The sequence below is a fragment of the Pangasianodon hypophthalmus genome, chromosome 15 (assembly GCF_027358585.1).
Source record: "Pangasianodon hypophthalmus isolate fPanHyp1 chromosome 15, fPanHyp1.pri, whole genome shotgun sequence".
In the NCBI taxonomy this organism is placed as follows: Eukaryota; Metazoa; Chordata; class Actinopteri; order Siluriformes; family Pangasiidae; genus Pangasianodon; species Pangasianodon hypophthalmus.
The window spans coordinates 15,330,060-15,353,359 of NC_069724.1; the positions used below are offsets into that span (position 1 = coordinate 15,330,060).

At 43.2% G+C, this 23,300-nt stretch overlaps 1 protein-coding gene across 4 annotated transcripts in view; it reads left to right on the forward strand.

Moving 5' to 3' along the window:
* The window catches only part of acsl6 (acyl-CoA synthetase long chain family member 6), a 130,770-nt gene that overhangs the window by 3,842 nt on the left and 103,628 nt on the right, over positions 1-23,300 (forward strand). The gene's annotated exons all lie outside the window — the stretch shown is intronic.

Sequence of the window (23,300 nt, forward strand, 5' to 3'; positions counted from 1 at the left end):
CAGCACCACCTTCCTCACTGTCTGGTACTCTAGCTGCTGTGCTGAAAGCTGGGCTTCCCCCAACAGCAAGTGTGTGTGTGTGTTACGTGCAACCTCTGTCAGCTCTGTCAATGTCTCTCTCTGGGTCAGGGCGCTGTCTTTTTTCCCTGAAAGGACAATCAAAGCACACTCGCCATAAACTCGCCATAATCAAACACAGGTGAGAATCATTACACGGTCATTACCTGCCATTTGTACAACATCTCCTCTTTTGAAACAATTAGCTTGCTTAGTCATTCATACTGGATAGAAGATCTGGTTCACGGGTTGAATGAAGTTATAGTTTGCATATTGCCATTTGCTGATTTAATTTCTGAATGAAAAATCACTTCTTTTTCCAGCAGCCATGTTGTCCAGTGTTTTTGCAATACTGCCAGCACTACTGTACTTCAAACCGGCAATGTTTCCCATGCAGGACACTGAGTTCTATTCTGGTTGTTCTGTAGAACAGCAAAAATATTGTGCCAATAGCATTGTGGTTGAGTTTGGATGAAGGACACTCTCTTATTTCTTTTATCTTCTCAGTCCTCCATAGACTACTGTCAAAGTCTATTTCTCTTTTCTTCACAACAAATAAGCTTACTGATGATGTCAGCAAGAGAGAGATGATCCTGTATCTGGGATTGTTCCTTCATGGTATGTCAGGAACCTAAGCTCATTTTTGGTCTGTTTGTGCACTTCAGCAGCACAGAAAAGGTGCCAGTACAACTGCACATTTACAAACAAGGGTATAGTCACTCAGAGGTGAGAATCATCATGCATTACCTGCCAGTTCAACTCTCCTCCTTTCTGTCTGCAGCTGACACTGGACCACACCCTCTCTGCCACATACCCCCACCACCTTCCTCACTGTCGGGTACTCCAGATGTTGTGCAGCGACCTGGGGTTTGTCATTTGAACCCACCTTCTCGCTTGGAAGAGATAGCTTGCTTACTAATTCACACTGGATAGACGATCTGTTTCAGGTGCTGAATGAAGTTATGGTTTGCAAATTGCTATTTGCTGATATAATTTCTGAATGAAAAATCAATTCTTTTTCCAGCAGCCCTGTTTTCCAGTGTTTTTTTCCCGACTCCCCAGAGCAGGAGAGATAATATGCCACCACCACCTATGGCCCTGACTTGTGGTCCATTCCGAATTTGAATGGTTAAAGTGCCAGATCCACATGTTGGCATCCTTCATGTGTTGGAGCCATTGGAATGGGGCATGATCAGAACAGATGGTAAAGGGGCACCCCAGTAGGTAGTACCGGAGGATGAGGACCACCCAATTGATGGTCAGACACTCCTTCTCACTCATGCCGTACGTATTCTCCCTAGTTGAGAGCTTCCGGCTGATGTCCTCCCCCTCCACCACCTGGGACAAAACAGCCCACAGCCCTCTGTCCTACACATCAGTCTGCAGAACTGTCAAAAACGGACCGACCTGTTAGCCTTGGGCACCAAGACCACTGGTCTGCTGCAATCACGGTGGGACTCCCCAATTACACCCATGTTCCCCCCAAACAACATTTTTTTTGTGTTTGGGTAAACAATAGGGTACCACCCTATGTACCACCACTCCTGGAGGAGTCTCAATGTGGTTTTCTATTAGGTCCGTGAGACCTTGTAGAGGCAAAAACACATCAGAGAATCTCCTTGCAGTCTGATAACCTGTGCTGTCTGGGACAGTGAAAGATGGCCTCCACAGCAGACCAGGGTAAATTGGGCTGCACCTTTTAGACTTACCTCTGGTAATAGCTACTCTCTCTCAGAACCATAGAAACCACTTCTCTCCATGGTTTCAGGAGATCATACAAATTCTTCTGTGTTGGGTGACTTAAAGTGTGGAGTTTTGCTCTCAGGTTCAGACTTTACTGACTTTCATTTTTGCTGTTAGTAAGTCCCTCCTCCCAGTTTTCCGTAATGATGCCTAAGATGCCATTAGCCTGGCACCCATACAATAATAAAAAAAAGAAGCTTGTGGGACCTCTCATACTGCAAACAACAGGGTTTCGGACCACTTATCCCAATTCCTAGCATCACTGTGAATGAACTTACTAATCATATTTGTAAGTGTTTGATTAAGTAATTCGACCAGCCCATCTATTTATGGATGGTAAACACTGGTGTGAATCAATTTAATCCCAAATTATTCATACAGTTTGCAAAGGGTGCATGACATAAAGGTAGTGCTCTGGACAGTCAGGATCTCAATACAGTGTATCCTTAATAACTGAAAAGCACAACATTAGGCTGTATTTGCTGACCATCAATTACTCTCACTTGGTCGAAGGTGTGCCTCAGAGTCTCGTTGCGTGACTTGTCCAAGAGGAAATTCCCTTGGAGCCCTCCCCACCCTCCGTGTCGCCCTGATGCAGAGCTGACAGGTCCAGGCACGGCCTCCACAGCCATTGCTGCACACATTCCACATTCCTTGCTCCTGCAGGACCCATCCACAAACATTTCTTTTACTAATGCCTGAATCCCTGGCCAATCTGTCCCAAGAATTAGTGGATGGGTGAGGCAATGATTAACTGCTGCCTCTAGTCTATGCTTTTGCCCCCGAAATTTAATGACTGGCACCAGCAGATACTCAGATCAGGATTTGATGGACGATGGTCTGGTTACACGCTGAGTCCACCAAGACCTGATGTGTACTGCCTTGTATACTCACTGACTTGTGGTAGAGTCCTGCTTGACTAGAGGCCTGCGGTGTGTCAGGGAGTCGGGTCAGTGTTCCCGCTTCCATAAGGGATTTGCATGGCTTTCCCACTATGCCAGCAAAACCTCTTAGGCTTTGCCATTGTCCTGGAGGGTGTGGAAGGTTCTACTTGTGTAGATAGAGAGGAAACTGGGGGAGACATCAGAGGAGAAGAAGAACGTGGTGAGTAAAAGCAGGAAGAAAACTGGGTTTGGAGGGCCAGTTTTGGAGCGCTGGGACTGGGGGAGGAGTAGGGAGATCTGAGAGAGAGAGAGAGAGAGTGAGGAAAGTGGGAGATACCTGGACCAGTGATCGCTGCCAAGTGATCTTCTGCCAGCTGAACGGCTTTGTCCAGGGACCCGGGCCAGTGGCACTGGACCCCTTCTGCTGTTCCTGGAGTCAAGCCATGAATTGCTCCAGTACCACCAGCGTCATGATCTGTTCCACATCCTGATCCTCCGCCATCAACCACCAACCACAGGAGTTCTTCCACTGCTGTGAGTAGGTGAAGACGGCCACCCTTGGGGAGCTTCAGCGACCGGAAGCATCAGCGGTGCTACTCAGTTGTCCAGCCAATGCACTGCAGGGTTAGGGTTGACATTTGAAAACGCCAGCTGTCATCCAGATAGCAATGAACCTTGAGAAGGCCTTGTAAGACCTGATCCCTAGCCCTTTGAAAGATTGGAGGAGCTGATGCTATACTGAGAGGTAATCGGTTGTAACAGAACAGCTCCTTTGACATGGTGATAGTGAGGCATTTGCATGAATTTTCCACCAAGGGCATCTGTAGGTATGCATGTGAGAGGTCCAGTTTGGTGAAGCATTGGCCTCCTGCGATGTGAATAGGTCCTCAATTCGCAGAACCACGTAACATTCAATACAAAGGGCATTGTTAATTGTTATCTTAAAATCTGTGCAAATCCTCACATCGCCATTCCTTTTAACAACCAGCACAATAAGTGTGGCCCAGTTACTGCATGTCGCAGGGGAGATGACCCCCAGCTCCAATATTTGATCTATTTCAGCCTCTACCTTTGGCTTCAGTGCATGGGGACATTAGGTGCCTGGCAAAGTCATGGCTGATACTGTGCTTTTAGTGAGACAGTAACTTCAATACCCTTTAACATGCCCAATCCTTTCTTGAAGACATTTTTATGCTTTGCTAGCACCATATCAAGTGACTCTTTATGCCAGTTCAGCTGTTCAGTTTATGCCATTTCAACTCAATTTTCTTGAGCCTCTCTCTGCCAAAAAGTGGTGCTGCAGCTCCTTCTACCACATAGAGTGGTAATCTTGCCTTCTGTTTGTTCATTTTTACTTTGACTATGAAGACCCCTGAAGGAGAAACCATCTCACCTGTGTAAGTTCTCAGAACAACATTGGTAGAGCACAGTGGTTTATGGGCCAAGCGTTTGTTGTAAAATTCTACTGAAATCAAGGAAATGGCTACCCCTGTGTCTAATTCCATTTACAAAATTTCTCCCTCTATTCTTGGCTTTACACTGACAACTCTTTCACATCCACCTGATGCACCCTTTTTTTGTTGAAATGTTTCATCTTCACCGACTTTCCCGTTTTATTTTCAGTCATGACTTTTAACTGGTCTCTTAACACACAGTGTCCCAAATTCACAGTGTTCATTCAGCTTTTTCAGAACTGCGACATATTTTGCTACTGTTTCTGCCTCTTGTTGACTACGGTTATAAAACCAGAATCTTTCTCAATTACGATGGATTTTGGAGAGAAATGTGCTTTCAAAACTGCCACAATGTCATCGTATGGCTTCGCACCTGGCTTATCCGGAGTGATTAAGCTACGCAGCAGTCTTTATGTAGCTGAACCCATTACACTCAGCAACACTGTGACTTGTTTCTCATTTGAAATGTCATTTGAGGAAACAAAAGGTAGTCCACTTTTCCGCTGACTCATCAAAGGTATCCATATAACCAATGAAAACAGCATTTCTTTGCTTCTTTCTTCCAGACTTTCAGTATCAATTAGCCCAAACAAACATAAAAGGCATATAAAGGACAAGATTTTGAGGTCAATTACAAAGTTTAGGGCATGGTCATACATATGGCGTGGAGCTAAAGTGAGATAACTGCTTCTCAGTAAATGCTTATTGAATGTTGACAAAAACTGTTTTTTCGCTACTCCTACTACAAAATTTTGTTGAATAACCACGAAATTTGGAAGAGAGCATTATGAAACCAACCCAAAAAAAATTTGTTTCTCAGATTTTTGATATAATGGCCATTCATCCATAACAGTCAAACAGATCTGATGGAATTTGATGGTGAAGTAGCCAAACAGGAAGTGACTGCATATGTCAGCAATGTTGTGATGGATTTTGACCAAACTTTGCAGATAACTGAAGGACCTCATCCTAAGGGTTTCCAATAAGTTTTGTTTAAATCCACCTCTAGTTGGTACTATAATTTGCAACTTTGTAAAACTGTTCATAACTGTTGAACTGTTCAACATTAAAACAAGTTTCTCTTGATTCCCTTTAAGTTACTTAGTGGTGATCTAAGGAAATTGGCCATTTTGAATGTTAACAAAAACTGTTTTTTGTTACTCCTACTACAGATTTTGTTGAATAACCATGAAATTTGGAAGAGACCAACCTGAAAAAAAAAATTTGTTTCTCAGATTTTTGATATGATGGACAGTTCATCCATAACAGTCAAATGATCTTGATGGAATTTGATGGTGAAGTAACAAGGAAGTGACAGCATATGTCAGCAATGGTGTGATGGATTTTGACCAAACCTTGTAAATGAATAATGAACCTTGTCCTAATGGACTCCAAGAAGTTTTGTTTAAATCCCCTCTATGGGGTGCTATGATAATAATAATAATAATAATAATAATAATAATAATAATAATTATTATTATTATTATTATTATTATTATTATTGTTATGGTGGCTTGAAAGAGCCAAAATTCTATTCTTCTTAATAAAAAACAGTCCTTTTCTTCTTCTTCTTATTCTCTCTGTAAATTCTTCCATTTTCATGGGTTGCAGTTTTTGATGTAGAACCACAAAATTTGGCAGGATCGTAGGTCCTATCGGCGAATAATGTGCTTGTGCTTTTGAGAAGGATTGGAATTGTGGCTGCTGTGTAGCAACGCTCCTAACAGCATTTTTCCCCATAGGAATACACTGAAATTTTAAACTGCCCTAATTCATAGAGTTCTAATGCTACAACCACCAAAATTCACATATCCATCCCTTTTTCTTCTCTCCTTCATTTTAATAGAGAAAAGACTAGCATTAAGAGCAAATTGTCTGAATTCACTGTTTTAGCAAAACATTTTCCTCTAAAACTGTCATACTTTCACAAAGAAACTCCTTTCGAGTTTCATTATCTAATTGTTTCAAAATATGTATTTTTCAAGCTGTAAACATTTGTTTGGTACTAGGGCAAGTGAAGAGTGCTATTCACTTCCGTTCAAAATCTGGCACCATCAGGTTTGGCTTTTACTAAATGTATCTTTTTAAACAGCCATAAATCAAACAATTCCCACATTTCTCTCTCTCTCTCTCTCTCTCTCTCTCGCTCTCTCTCTCACTCACACACACACTCCTCACCCCCTCCTCAGTGTTCTTAAAAGACCCACATTTATTCAAAATAATGAACTAGGCAGCAACTGTTGACTTTTCTCTTGTTAAATATAAAACATAGATGCTGTGGGAATATGAGTATTGCAGGGTATGAATATACTACAAATAAGATAATATCACTGATTATAATTAATAGATATTATCAATAAACACTATACAAACAAAGTATTTTCTTCAGGAAAACAACAGATGAAAAAGGAAAAATTGTTTTGAATCGAGCACTGTAGGAGGGGACGTGCCAAAAATCAGACGCGGTAATAATTTTAATAATTATCAATAAGATTTGAATAAGAAATTTGGAGGATTGAGAGTGTAGAGGAGCATATGAGAGGAGCAATTTAACTTTTTCAACCACCTACCAACACCCTAGCGACCAACTGGTTTTGCATAACAACCACCTAGCAACACCTTAGCATACAACTGCCTTAGCATAGCAATCAGCTGGAAACACTCTAGCAACCAACTTCAATATGCTAGCAACATTGTAATGTTTTAACATAGGCAGTGTTAAAACATTACAATTTTACATTACAAAAACATTTTCCAGTTTGAGTAGGTTAATACATTTTTTATTTGCTATTTGAACTCTTGGCATTTTTCATTTTGAATTAATGCACTGTTTATTGGATATTAGTTACGTAAACTTATATGTATAATCAGTACCTTCATTTGCCAGCTGAATGTTTAGCAGTTTGAGTGTGTAACTTAAATTGTATAATCAGTGCATTGTTGCTGTGGAATATCTGAAAGTTAGTAGGTAGCACTTAGGGTGTGTTACTTAAATTGTATTAATCAGCTTGTTTGTTGGCTATCTGAATTTTAAAATGGGTACCTACGTGTGTGTGGGTGGCTGGGTGGGTGTGGATACCTGAATTTTATGCTACATAACTGTGCATGTGTATGTGTGTCTGAATGGTAGAGTGTGTAAGAGTGTGTGAACCTGATTATTGATGAATCATAAAATTGTTGCCATAAGATTATAGTCTGCTTAAGTAGAAGGATTTTACAGCTGGGTCATACTCACAGCAGATTGATAAAATATAAATTTGTGTGTTAAAGGATTAGAGAAAATGTCATTTTTATTCTTTGTCTTATTGCAATTTTTGGACTGTAGGTGCTGTTTTGTGGCTGGTTATGGAAATATTATTATAAGAGGTAATGTCAGTGACATCACAAAAATAAAAAAAAACTTGTTTTAAGGACAGAGTGGAGGAATATCAGACATCAGAGGAAATTGTGGAGACATACTCAGTGGTATAATCTGAGAAAATTGGACAGGGAACCTAACTGACATCCTGGACACTTTACTGCAGAGTGAGATTGGCGCTAAGATCAGCTAATATCAGCATCAAATATAGACTGTGGCCACATAGTGGACAAAGACAGTGAGTTGACACATCACAGACATTCTAGCTTACGATATCCAACCCCTATCCCCTTCCTACTAATAAGTGAGATCTGTCTCACCAAAAGATTTGTGAAAAAAAAAAAATGGACAGGCTGTAGAAGAAAAATAAGAGAAACCATAGAAGACATTTTCTGTAAACTAATTTGTCAAGACTCCAAAAGATAAATAGACAGGGCGTGCTTAAGCTTAGGGAACAATGAAGACCCCGTTGGAAAATGTTTGTGCTAGCCATCCCTCAGAAGAGAAATATATCACTAAGCAAAGCAAACAATGGACAGCCAAGATTAAAGGTATTCCCAAGTGGCCCAAAAATGGCACATTTGTCCCCTCATGCATCACAGAAGTTGGAAAGTTTATGAAACAAAAATACCTCAAACCAGGGAATGCTGAGGAGAAGCTAAGAGTTTTACAGTTTGGGAAGGATAAAGCTAGAGAAAGGATCGCCTCGCTTATCCCCACCTCATTATAAGGGCATCTATTCACTGATAAAAGAAGAAGAGAGACTAGAACTGGAAGCAGATATGATGTTTAAAGGCATAGTAAGAACTGTCCAAGGCTGTCCACCCAGAGGAGAAGGAGGAAATCCAGTCACTGCTCACTGGGAGGGGTGACATGAGATTTAAAAGGGAACAATGGCTAAGGAAAGTCAGCTGGTCTCTAGGGTGTTGCTAGGTGGCTGTTATGGGGTCCCAGGTGGTTGCCAATAAAGCTAATAAGTAAAAAATATTTGTTATGGTTGAAGAAAGGTAAAATCTAATAATAAAAAAGATTAAAAATGCAAAGCAAACAAAAAAATTCACAATATATACTGAAGGTATAATTTTTTATGGATGGATGGACAGACAAAAAAATGAAATAATGTTAAATAAATGATACATCTGTAGTTCTGTACAGGAGTGAATGAGCAAGTGAATGATAAAAGTATAGTAGTAATTTGCAGGCATAGTGTTATTTTTACATGTGAGTGAATAGAAAGAGGATTACTTTTGAGGATAAGTGCCTGTCTGTGTCAATGTGCAGGCCCACGCACCTGTGTGTGTTTGGCCCTCTCTGACATTCTGGAACTCTTAACTGAAAACAGTCCATTTGTGTACGATTACTGGTTGCATATTAGAAAACAGCACACTGAGTTTTGTCACCATAAACAAATGCTAAAGAAAATACTCAGAAAATATTCACCAAATTGTTTAATTAATGACATTGTTTGTGTAAGCAGAGTTACTGCTGAAACAGTGAATTAAGACAATTTACTCTCAAAGGTAGAGTGGTGATAACATCACCCACTCTAGCTTTCCCTCATTCAAATGAATGGGGGAAGAAAGAAGGATGGATAGAAAGAGAAGGATGGGTGCAATCTGTTTGCAATATGACATGACTGCTCCTCATGTACCCAGGTTTGACCATGTGAATTTTGGTGGCTGTAGCTTGAGAATTGAATAAATTTGAGCAAATTAAAAAAAGAAAATGTTGATATGCCAACATTGTGTGGCTTGTTATAATAATAATAACTAGAAGGCTAAATTCATTAATTCTTCATTAATGAACTTTGATGTTGCCATGAAAGAGCCCATTACAGCCTTTTGTTATCATTGATTTTAAATGTTAAAACATTTAACAAATAAACATTAAAGTGTGTAAAGATTTAAATGTTAAAAGTGATGAAACATTTAAAGGATATAAATGCTAAAATGCTGCAATTATGTTCCAGGTGGTTGCTAAAGTGTTGCTAGGTGGTCGTAATGCTAAGCCAGTTGGTTGCTAGGGTGTTGCTACTTGGTTGCTATGAACAGTTAAGCATCAAACGGTTAAAAGGCTAAACACTGTGCTATTTAAAAGGCTAAACATTAACACTGCCTATGTTAAAACATTACAATGTTGCTAGCATATTGAAGTTGGTTGCTAGAGTGTTTCCAGGTGATTGCTATGCTAAGGCAGTTGTATGCTAAGGTGTTGCTAGGTGGTTGTTAAGACATTACCTCTTATAATAATATTTCCATAACCAGCCACAAAACAGCACCTACAGTCCAAAAATTGCAATAAGACAAAGAATAAAAATGACATTTTCTCTAATCCTTTAACACACAAATTTATATTTTATCAATCTGCTGTGAGTATGACCCAGCTGTTAGTAAAATCCTTCTACTTAAGCAGACTATAATCTTATGGCAACAATTTTATGATTCATCAATAATCAGGTTCACACACTCTTACACACTCTACCATTCAGACACACATACACATGCACAGTTATGTAGCATAAAATTCAGGTATCCACACCCACCCAGCCACCCACATACACGTAGGTACCCATTTTAAAATTCAGATAGCCAACAAACAAGCTGATTAATACAATTTAAGTAACACACCCTAAGTGCTACATACTAACTTTCAGATATTCCACAGCAACAATGCACTGATTATACAATTTAAGTTACACACTCAAACTGCTAAACATTCAGCTGGCAAATGAAGGTACTGATTATACATATAAGTTTACGTAACTAATATCCAATAAACAATGCATTAATTCAAAATGAAAAATGCCAAGAGTTCAAATAGCAAATAAAAAATTTATTAACCTACTCAAACTGGAAAATGCCAATAATTCAGATAGCAAATAAACAATGCCTTTATTGTACAAAACCTACTCAAAAACAAATATGCTAAAACTTCTGGGCAAATTTAATTAGCCCATTAAAAAATGTAGGGGCAGTCTTTCACTCTCACACACTTGCTCATGCTTTCATGCAACATTCAAACCAAAGAATCACATCAGACTTTTACTCAGCAAACATAATACATTGACAACCCAAAAACCAAGACAACTCAACACCACACAATGACAACAAGCACAACAAAATGACAAACACAAAGCCTTTTATGCAGAAAACATGAATTCTACCTACTGAGCGAAACCTGAATAAAGCCTTTACTGGAGCAGAAACTATTGACCTGCACATGGGTTTTCTTCAAAAACAAAGAACGCAACAACTCAGCAAAATACAAACACACAACAAAACACAAACACACAAATGCAGACAATATGAATTCTACCCACTGAGCATAAAGCCTTTCCTGGAGTAGAAACTATTGAACTGCACATGGGCTCTCTGATGTCAGGAATTTTAACCACCTGCTTCCAGGCAGTGAAGCTATTTATCACTCTGCTTACCTTTTTCCCTATGATGGCCAGCAGCATTATTGCCCTCCTGACTGGCTCGCCAAATCTGTCATGGGAAATTTTTCCTATCTCCCATAGAGGTTAAAGGATGAGCAAGGAAACCAAAACTTAGAATCTGCAAGAACTTTATTACAAAGGTAAATCCAAGCAATAAAGGAGATCAGTCTCGAGAGAAAACACTGAAGAGTTGACCACACACACACAAGGCCACTGAGACCGCACCAGATCAGGCTGACCTCCTTATTGACATGTGACACGCATCTCTTCTGCCTGTTAATCTACCAAGGTTTTTTACTTCTCCTCACCTTAAGCAGTCCCCTGCATAACTTGGTAAAACTAAATTTATTAGACAGACTTACTGGAGCCTGCCTAGGCAATAGAATGTGTTTGTTCATGGGAATTAAGGGCATTTGATAACAATGAACTTGTTTTTCTCATGTCAAGTTGCCCTTTACATGTAGGCAAAAATCCAGAGATGATTCTTGAGTCACATTCGGACCAACATAATAAAATGAATTATATGCAGTATAAAATAGGTATTATGAAAATATAAAATGCATTTTCTGATTATTTTCCACAGAACCTACTAGGTACAACCTTGCAACCTACTGGGATGATATTGAACCCTTCTAGTAACACCATAGCAGCCCCCCGGGACCCCATAACAGCCACATAACAAGACCCTAGCAACTAGTTGAATTTCCTCTGCAACGAAGAAGCTACAACCTTGCAACCAACTGGGATCATATTGAAACCTCCTAGAAACACCATAGCAACCACCTGGGACCCCATAACAGCCACCCAGCAGCACCCTAACAACCAAATGGAATATGATAGCAATGACCTAGTAACACCCTAGCAACCAAAATAGAAAAGTTTCAAACATATTCAAACAATACTCTATTTATGTCAATAAATGACACACTGATTTTACACACTTGCATCCTGCCTATACATGTCACAGAAGACTTAGCCACCAAAGGATGTAGCAACATTGATTGCAGATAGCTTTTTCATTGGCATGAAGAACTGGTGCCTCTCACAACTCCTAAAGCTATCTAATCTGCGAGCCCTTGGAGCTCTCGCACTGAAGAAAGTCCAGTAAGTTATGCCCCCACTTTCTCTTTCTGTGCCAGAGTTCTACTAAGGGCACTTCCTGCACTCAGTTCCCTGGGTTGCACTAAGTGAATATAACACATACAAGTTTTCCCCAAGTCATTTAATTTTATAGTGTCAGCTGTACATTCATCATGTGGTGGACCCCAAGACTGATGAGAGACAGGATGCAATGTTTATGCTGTCAAGTCTTACCAGAAGAGCTCGTGAGTGGGCAAAAAACCTGGTCATCCAAGGGCAACCAGGCCTAGAGAATACAGCAGAGTTCTCCACCCTCCTGAGAAAGGTGTTCCTCTGACCAGGGAGGAGCCTCTTTTGGGTTTTTTGGGGGGTTTGTGGGGAAGGGGCTCAACAGGATAGATAGGAGAGTCGTGTGATTGACAGTAAGATAGAGAGACAACTGTGCAGAAAACATTCAAGAATTTTAGAAACAAAAGTTATATCAGATATCTGATGTATATAGAGTGGGGTTCTTCAGGGTTGGAATTACCCTTGCTGACTTGAAGGCAGTCAGTACATGTCCAGAAGTTATGGAATCATTTTTGTTGAAAGAGATGAAGGGGAAGAAGTCTTGTGAGATGGTCTGGAGCATTTTGGAAGGGATGGGTTAAGATAAGATAAGATAAAAGTTTCCATAAATATCTATACATTAGAAATAGTATAAAATAACATAAGATAAATAAAAATAATAGAAATAATAGAAACGATAAAATAGATCAGTGTATACACATATGCTAGAGTTCTATTTGTATACAGTCAGGTCCATAAGTATTTGGACAGTGATGTAATTTTTGTAATTTTGCCTCTGTACACCACCATAATGAATTTGAAATGAAGCAATCAAAATGTGAAGGAAGTGTAGACTTTCAGCAATTTTTACAGAGTCCCTCCATGTTCACAGGCTCAAATGTTACTGGACAATTGACTGATAAGCAGTTTAAAGGCCACGTGTGGCCATTAAGGAGATAAAAGGTCTGGAGATGATTCCAAGCATTGAATTTGCTTTTTGTAGCTGTTCATGGGTACTGTCAGTATGTGGTTCAAAGAGGTACATTATTAAAAAGAAAGAATGCACTGGCAAACTCAGCAACACCAAAAGGCCTGGAAGATCATGGAAGGCAACTAAAGTGGATGAATGGAGAATTCTTTCCTTGTTGAAGAAAAACCCCTTCACAACATCTAGCCAAGTCAAGAACACTCTAGAGAAAGTCGGCGTATGTTTCTCAAAGCCTACAATCAAGAGACTCCTTCATGATTGTAAATATGGACAGTTTACCTTAAGATGCGAATCACTGGTAACACTCAAGAACAGAAATACCAGATTAGATTTTGCTAAAAAACCTCTAAAAAAGCTTGACCAGTTCTGATGCAAGATTAACTAGTACCAGAATGATGGAAATAGGAGAAGGAAAGGAAGGGCTTATGTTTCAAAGCATGCCACATCATCTGACAAACATGGTGGAGACGTTATGGTATGGGTATGTATGGCCGCCAATGGAACTGGGTCACTGGTGTTTATTGATGTTTTGACTGCTGATAGAAGTAGCAGGATGAATACTGAAGCATATAAAGCTACACTTTCTGCTCGGATTCTGTCAAATGCTGCAAAACTGATAGGCTTGTGCTTCACAATACAGTTGGATAATGACCAAAACATACCGCAAAATCAACCCAAGGCAAGGCCCACAAACAAGCAACTGCACTGCAGGCTGAAGGCAGCTTCAGTAAAGGCCTGGCACGAAAGAGCCCCTCCAGACGACTTCAGACATGTGGGTTGGATGAATCTGTGGCTAAATGTGCTCCTAAGCTGCCTCAGCTCAGCATGTGGAGGATGATTTGTCCATGATATAATTTGTCCATGATAGCTTTCAGCTTCCCTCTCATCCTCTTCTCAATCACTTCCTCTCCAGTTCCATCCGCACCACAGAGCTGGCCTTCCTCACCAGCTTGCCCAGTTTGTTGGCACCACAAGTCCCAATGCCACCTCCCCAAAACACCACAGCAAAGAAGATAATGCTGGACACTACAGACTGGTAAAACATCCATAGCAGCCTATTGCACACATTAAAAGACCTGAGCCTCCTCAGAAAGAACATCCTGCTCTGTCTTTTCCTATAGAGGGCATCAGTGTTGTCCAGTCCAGTTTGTTTCTGAGTTGCACCCCTAGGAACTTGTAGGTGTCCACTATCTCGATTCCCTCCTCACTTATGGTGACAGGGGTGGGGGACCTTTTGCTGCACCAGAAGTCCACCACCAGCTCCTTGTTTTTCCCGATGTTAAGCTGAAGGTGGTTTGTTGTCATACCTTCCTATGAGTCAAGTCAAGTCAAGTGGAGTTTATTGTCATTTCAGCCATATACAAGTACATAGTGAAATGAAACAACGTTTATCCAGGACCAAGGTGCTACATAAGACAACACAGAGCGACACAGAACTACGGGGACTACATAAATTAAACATAAAGGGCACAAGTGCAAACGTGCGGACGCACAAGACAGAACAAGACAGTACAATGACTACAATGCCAACCAGTACGCAGTTCTGTTTGAAAGTGACCGAGTGACAATAGTGCAAATAATACAGAGTTTGAAATAAATAGCTGAAGTTATGTAAACATAATGGTATTGTATTATGTGTAAACATAATAGTAGCAGCAGCAGCATAAAACATGTGCAAAACATGTGTAAAACATGTGCATGGAAGATGTTCAGTTGTGTGTATGTGTATATATGTATGTGTGTGTGTTCCTTCCTTCAGTCCAGTTCTAGGTGTTGAGGAGTCTGATGGCATGAGGGAAGAAACTATTGCACAGTCTGGTTGTGAGGGCCCGAATGCTTCGGTACCGTTTACCAGACGGCAGGAGGGTGAAGAGAGTGTGAGAGGGGTGTGTGGGGTCATCCACAATACTGGTGGCTTTGCAGATGCAGCGGGAGGTGTAAATGTCCGAGATGGAGGGAAGAGAGACCCCGATGATCTTCTCAGCTGTCCTCACTATCCGCTGCAGGGTCTTGCGATCTGAGACAGTGCAATTCCCAAACCAGGCAGTGATGCAGTTGCACAGGATGCTCTCGATAGTCCCTCTGTAGAACATGGTGAGGATGGAGGGTGGGAGATGCGCTTTCCTCAGCCTTCGCAGAAAGTACAGGTGCTGCTGGGCTTTCTTCGTTATGGAACTGGTGTTGAGTGACCAGGTGAGGTTCTCCGCCAGGTGAACACCAAGAAACTTGGTGCTCTTGACGATCTCCACGGAGGAGTCGCCGATGTTCAGCGGAGAGAGGTCACTCTGTGCTCTTCTGAAGTCAACAACCATCTCTTTAGTTTTGTCCACATTCAGGGACAGGTTGTTGGCTCTGCACCAGTCCGTTAGCCGCTGCACCTCATCTCTGTATGCTGACTCGTCGTTCTTGCTGATGAGACCCACCACGGTCGTGTCATCTGCGAACTTGATGATGTGATTTGAGCTGTGCATTGCTACATAGTCGTGAGTCAGCAGAGTGAACAGCAATGGACTGAGCACACAGCCCTGTGGGGCTCCAGTGCTCAGTGTGGTGGTGTTGGAGATGCTGTTCCCGATCCGGACAGACTGAGGTCTCCCGGTCAGGAAGTCCAGGATCCAGTTACAGAGGGAGGTGTTCAGGCCCAGCAGGTTCAGCTTTCCAATCAGGTGCTGAGGAATGATTGTATTCAATGCTGAACTGAAGTCTATGAACAGCATTCTAACATAAGTGTCTTTATTGTCCAGGTGGGTGAGGGCCAGATGGAGGGCGGTGGTGATGGCATCATCTATTGAGCGGTTGGGGCGGTAAGCGAATTGCAGGGGGTCCAGTGAGGGAGGCAGCAGGGTCTTGATGTGCCTCATGACGAGCCTCTCGAAGCACTTCATGATGATGGGTGTAAGTGCAATGGGACGGTAGTCATTGAGGCAGGACACTGAAGACTTCTTTGGCATGGGGACGATGGTGGTGGCCTTGAAGCACGTCGGAACAACGGTGCTGCACAGGGAGGTGTTGAAGATGTCCGTGAAAACATCTGCCAACTGGTCTGCACATCCCCTGAGCACCCTGCCAGGAATGTTGTCTGGTCCAGCAGCCTTTCGTGGGTTGACTCTGTGTAGAGTCTTCCTCACGTTGGCTGCGGTTAGACACAGCACCTGGTCATTGGGAGAAGGGGTGGTCTTCCTCGCCGTCACGCCGTTCTGTGCCTCGAACCGAGCGTAGAAGTCATTCAGCGCATCTGGGAGGGAGGCATCACTGTCACAGGCAGGTGGTGGTGTCCTGTAGTTTGTGATGTTCTGGATGCCCTGCCACATGCGCAGTGTGTCTCTGCTGGCCTTGAAGTGGTTGTGGATTCTCTGAGCGTGTACGCGCTTTGCTTCTCTGATGGCCCGGGACAGTTTGGCCCTCACTGTTCTTAGGGCCACCTTGTCGCCTGCTCTGAAAGCAGAGTCCCGGGTCCTGAGTAGCGCGCACACCTCTGCAGTCATCCACAGCTTCTGGTTGGAGCGTGAGGTGATGGTCTTGGAGACGGTGACGTCATCAATGCACTTGCTGATATAGCAGGTCACTGATGTCGCGTATTCCTCCAAGTCGGTGAAGTCGCCGTCAGTTGCCGCTTCCCTGAACATGTGCCAGTCAGTGTGTTCAAAACAGTCCTGAAGAGCAGAGATGGCTCCTGCTGGCCAGGTCTTCACCTGCTTCAAAACAGGTTTGGTTCGTCTGACTAGCGGTCTGTATGCTGGGATTAGCATAACAGAGATGTGGTCTGAGTAGCCGAGGTGGGGGTGGGGCTCCGCCCAGTACGCGTCGGGGATGTTTGTGTAAACAAGGTCCAGCACGTTCTTCCCTCTTGTTGCAAAGTCCACATGCTGATGGAATTTAGGGAGCACTGACTTGAGATTTACATGGTTGAAATCTCCAGCAACAATAAACAGTCTGTCAGGGTTTGAGTTCTGCAGCTCGCTAATAGCCCCATACAGTACACAGAGCACCTCCTTAGCATTAGCACTGGGGGGAATGTATACACCGATTATGAGGACGGTAGTGAATTCCCGTGGTAAATAAAAAGGTCTGCATCTAATAGTCACAAACTCCACCAGCGATGAGCAGTAACTAGAGACTAGCACAGAGTTCTTGCACCATTCCGTGTTGATGTAAACACACAAGCCGCCGCCGCGAGCCTTACCGCACAGAGCTGTGTTTCTGTCGGCACGAAACGAGGCTAGCCCGGCTAGCTGAATGGTGGGTCCGGAACTCTGTTGCTGAGCCACGTCTCCGTGAAAACAAAGACGCAGCAGTCTCTGAACTCACGCCACGTAGTTTGCTGGAGTCGGATGTAATCCAGTTTATTGTCCAGGGAGCAGACATTGGAAAGCAGGATGGACGGGAGAGCCGGCTGGCTAGGGTTTGTTTTTAGCCTAGCACGAACCCCCGCCCTCTTGCCACGCTTCTGCTTTCTTGCGCACCACTTGCGACGTCCCCTCCCCCGGCCACTGGCATCAGGCGATGCCGAAGGCTGGAGGCCTGGTCCCCGCAGCAAGCCGAGATCGCGTAGCTTCTCATTTTGTATCCGGAGTGGCCGCTGCTTGCTACTGCCCCGCCGCCATCTTGGAATAATGAAGCTTCTATGAAGCTTTTGATACATTCTCTGTACTCTTTGTCATCTGTGATACAGCCGACAATGGAGGAGTCATTCCAGAAATTCTGTAGATGGCACATTCTCAAATCAAAGCAGAAGTCAGAGGTGTAGCTGGTGAACAAAAATGCTGACAGTACATTTCCCTGGGGTGCAACTCTTTTGCTCGTTGCCACATCTGACAAGCAGCCTTGCACCCTGGCATACTGTGGCATGTTGTTGAGGTAGTCTGTAATCCAGGCCACGATATCCTGGCCCACCTGCATCGTAGAGAGCTTCTCAGCCAGACGGAGTGGCTGGACTGTGTTAAAAGCACTTGAGAAGTCAAGGATTATGATCCTCAAAGTGCTTTGTGACCTCTCCAGCTGTGTTTAAGCAGGTAAATGATAGCATCGTCCACAGTGGTGTCAGCTTGCAAACTGCAATAGATCCAGGCAGTCAGGTACCAGGGGTCTGAGGTACTGCAGAAGTGGCCTCTCAAGGGTCTTCATTACATGTGATGTTAAGGCCACAGGCCTGAAGTCACTGAGAGCACTGGGACTATGCAGGATGTCTTCCAGATCTTAGGCATCTTCTTCAGCCTCAGAGAGAGGTCAAAAAGATGCCAAAACGCTCCTGCCAGCTGCTCCCCACACACTTTAAGCACACTTGGATTGATGTTGTCCTCTGGTGTTGTTAATCTGGGTCTTAGTATGCTGTTGTCTCACCTGGATGGTCATGATTGTGATGAGTGGGGTGGTTGGGGATATGGTGTGGGTGGGGATATGGGGAGGGGGTGCTGGTGGTGGTGATGATGCTGTCTTCCTGGGTGTGGGAGGTGTTGGGTTGTTGTTCTCTGTTGTTGTGTTGTCTGCTGGTGAGAAGGGGTGAGCTATGGCTGTCGTGCCCCAATCTTGTTGTGCTGCAGGAAGGCCTGTGTAGGAAGGGGCAGTTGAGGTGTGAATGGGGACAGCAATCATGGAGGTGTGAATGGTGACATTTGAGGAGGTGGAGGGAGCTTTGGCCTGTGTTGGTGAGTCAAATCTGTGGAAAAACTGGTTTAACTTGTTGGCGCTCTTCATTCCCTCAATTGTTCCTTCTGATCTTTTCAAGATTCAAGATACAAGAGTTTATTGTCATATGTACAGTAAACTGTAACACCATACAATGAAATTCTTACTCTGTGAATCCTCCAACAGCCTATGACATAAATTAAGAACATAAGAAAATAATACAGAAGGTGTAAATTACAAATTAACAATTAGAAAATTACTAATAGTGCAAAAATAGTACAAGAGACAAAAATTACTGCATGTATAAAGTGTACTGTGTACAATGTAACAAAGAAGACATGCATGTGCAAAGTCCTGTAGAGGTGGATGAGTCCATATTGCCTGTTGCATTGAGAAGGGTATATATGTGTGCGCAAAGTATGCAGAGTTAGTCTGTAGTCTCTGATGTTGTTTGCATTGAGATGTGTGTGTGTTTGTGTCTGTGTGTGTGTAGGAAGGATGGGGTAGTTGACACCTCTGATAGTCAAAGGGTAATCTTTGTCTGTAGTGGAAGGGGGAGAGGCAGCGGATGGGTGTCATTCAATTGCACACCTGTAAAAGCTACTGAGGATTCGGCTTGGCATGCCAAATTTCCTCAGCCTTCTTAAGAAGTGCAGACGCTGATGTGATTTCCTGACTAGTTGTATAGTGTTATGAGACCAGGTGAGATCCTCGGTAATGTGAACACCCAGGAATCTGAAGCTGATCACTATCTCCACCTCTGTCTCACCAATATGCAATGTTGAGTGCTGCTCACTCCTCCTCCGTGGATCGACAATCTTCTCCTTTGTTTTGTTGATGTTCAAGGAGAGATTGTTGTCCTGGCACCACTTCACTAGGTCAGCCACTTCCCTCCTGTATGCTGATTCATCGCCTCCCATTATCAGTCCAATGACTGTTGTGTCGTCAGCAAATTTAATAATGCTGGTATTGTGTTGGGAGGCCACACAGTTGTGGGTGAAGAGTAGAGCATGGGGCTCAGCACGCAGCCCTGTGGAGTTCCAGTGTTTATGGTTATTGACCTGGAAGTGTGGTTCCCAATTCTACCTGTAAGAAAGTCCAGAACCCAGCTGCAGAGGGTGGGAGGCACCCCAAGATTGTAGAGCTTGTTGGTGAACTATGATGGTATCACTGTGTTGAATGCTGAGCTATAATCAATAAACAGCATAAGAACATAGCTGTCCTTGTTCTCCAGGTGGGTAAGGGCAGTGTGTATAGTTGTGCTGACAGCATCCTCTGTGGATATGTTTGGTCTGTATGGGAACTGAAGAGGATCCAGAGTGTCTGCAGTGATGATCTGGATGTAACTCATGACAATTCTCTCAAAGCACTTCATCACTATTAGAGTTAGTGCAACGGGTCGATAGACATTGAGACAGGATGCTTTATTGTTTTTTGGCAGCGGTAGGATAGTGGTCCTCTTTAAGCAGGAGGGAATTGAAGCTTGTGCGAGGGACATTTTGAATATATCAGCATATTGAAGACATTAGCTAGCACCGATGAGCAGGTTCTGAGTACCCGTCCAGGGATGTTATCTGGGCCGGCTGATTTCTGTGGGTTTATTTTCCCAAGAGTCTTTGCTACAGCTGCAGATGACACCGTGAATGGTGGGTTCTATGTGCTCCCACTAGTCAGTTTAATACCCAGTGGTTTGTTGTTGAGAACCTCGAAACGTGCAAAGAATTTGTTGAATTCGACAGGTGTGATGTGGTTGTTGTCAATGATCTCACACCTGCTTCTGCCCCAATTGTCTGTGATATTTTGTAATCCCTGCCACATGCTCCAGTCTCAGTCTGTATTCCTTCTTTACAGCTCTAATGGCTCTTCGAAGATCATACCTGGCCTTCTTGTAGTCACTGGCATTACCTGAGACAAATGCAGTAGAGCGGGCACGCAGCATGGATCGAATGTCACAGTTTATCGATGGCTTTTGATTGGGGTATGTCCGGATCTGTTTGGAGGGCACAGTGTTGTTGACGCAGGTGCTAATGTAGCTGGTTACAGCTGATGTGTAATCATCCAGGTCAACAGTACAGTCCTCACGCATAGCAGCATTCTTAAACACCTCCCAATCAGTGCAGTCAAAGCAGTCCTGAAGCACCTCATCAGATTCTTCAGACCACACTTTTACAGTTTTACTCACTGGGGCGGATTGCTTGAGGAGCTGTCTGTATGCAGGGTAGAGGAACAATGAGATGTGATCAGACTGTCCGAAGTGGGGGGCGGGGTGCAGCCCTGTAAGCGCCCTTCACGTTACTGTACACCTGGTCCAAAATGATTTCCTCCCTTGTAGGGAAATTAACATGTTGGTTATATGTAGAAAGTACATTCCGTAAATTACAGTGGTTAAAGTCACCTGCGATGATAAACACAGCATCTGGATGTGGGCTTCTTGTGTGTTGATGGTGTCATGCAGAATCCTGAGCGCTGCTGCGGAGTTTGCATGTGGCGGGATGTAAACAGCCAGGAGAAATACAGTGGAAAACTCCCTTGCCAGATAATAGGGCCTGCATTTCAATACTAAACATTCCAAATCACTCGAACAGTGTTTTCTGACCGCCTGCACGTCCGAGCACCACCGGTTATTAATGTAAACACACGTCCCTCCACCTTTATTTTTTCTGGACTTCACCGTCTGTAGCTGAACCGCTGAGTCTGGTATGTTGTCCGATAGCCAGGTTTCTGTGAAAATGAGCGCACAGCAGCCTCTAATTTCACGTTGTGATGTGATACTGGTTCTGAGTTCATCCATTTTGTTTTCGAGGGATCGGACGTTCGCTAGCAGTAGGGTAGGGAGAGGCGGTGGGTTTGTTCTAGCCTTTAGCCTAGCATGTAGCCCTCCTCTCTTGCCTCGTCGCTGCTTGGATTGCTCTTTCCCCTGGCTGCGCTGATGACTCGATTCCATTGTTGTTGAGCCTTGCTGGTTTGCGCTTGGTCGCAGGAGATAATCCAGATCGGACAGACTGAAAGTGGGCTCAAATGTCTGTTTTCCAATTTCCAATAAAGTTTCCCTGTCATATGTATTCAGTGCAGACACAATGTGTGCTTTCAAGCTGTTAAAAATAAGTAAACAAACAAAAATAAATGACAAATAACAACGGCTGCAGGAGGAGTACACAGAGACGTCTGCTACGGTGGGTGCCATCTTGGACATCTTTCATGCCAGTAATGCTCGTCACACCTCCCCACACCTCTCTCAGATTGGTCTGTTGCAGCTTCCCCTCAATCCTGTTCTTATAGCAGTCCTTAATTCTCCTCAGCTCCCTCCTCAGTTCCTTCTGTATTCCCTTCTTGGCATCTTCAGTGTCCCCTGCCATGAAGACTCTCTTCTTCCTGTTCTGCAGGGCTGTACGCCTCCTTGTTCTGCAGGTGTTGTACGCCTCCTTAACATTGGCATACAGTAAGTCCAACGTCTTATCCCCTCTAGTGTTGCAGGTTACATACTGGGTAAAGTTCGTCAATGATCTGTGAGATTTTAACATGATTAAAATCTCCATTTATTATGCGAAGTGCACTGGGATGCCGTGTCTGCAGATCTGCAACAATCCTGACATGCAGGATACAGGATGCGCTACCACTGCTACAGTGGACTGTAAACAATAACAGCAATGGGGGCTCAAAACTCCTGGGGCAGATCATATGACCTCAACTCAATGGCCAGCAGCTCAACATCAAGTGTGCAAATTGTTGTCTTCATAGTAACATGCCCCAGGTTACACCATTTGGAGTTAACAAAGACAGCAAATCCTCCACCCAACTTCTTACCGCTCTGTTTCTTCCTGTCCGCCTGAACTAGTGAGAAGCTGGCTAGTTCCTCTGAACAATCAGATATTTTCCCATCAGACATAAAATGCTGCACTCCCAGTACTCGCACTGACCGCTAACCAGATCCGAGAGTTTGTCCATCTTGTTAGTCAGCAAGTGTACATTCCCCATAACAACAGAGGGAAGACAAGGGTTATATCTCCACCTCCTCTCCATCTTCTCATTCCTCACTATCTTCCCAGCTCGAGTTCCTCGCCTCCATACCCTTAATTCCACCGGGATCTCCTTCAGACATGCAACTGTTCGATTCCAGTACTGGAGGAGCTCCTCACATGAGTAGACTGGTGCATTGTTGTTTGGTGGTCACGGTGTCCTTTGTGTTGCACATTACTAAAAAACTAAACTGTTAATCCTACTTACACAATAAATACAACAAAATACAATCTATTTTAGCAGTGCTAAAGCAATAAAATATAGTAATAAAAATAAAGAAAAATAGTCAAAGTAAGAAAAGGTGAGAGAGCTGCTGTGCTGTGCTGCCACTCACTGCAGCACCCATGTGTGTGTTCCAGTGGACAAGTGGTTTGCTAGACTATATAATTTGCAGGATCTCTTCTGTAGAAGAGAAGAAAAATGTACTAAGGAAAGAGGAGGGGAATGCTTCATATGTAGTGTAAGAATAGGGAGGGTCAAAATAAAGGATACATAGTAATGATCTGAAATGTGGTCGCTGGTTAACACTGATGTCTACAGTTGGGGAGGGATGGCCAAAGACCAAGTTCACAACATTTCCTCTGTTGAGGGCAGCTGTTGAATGTCA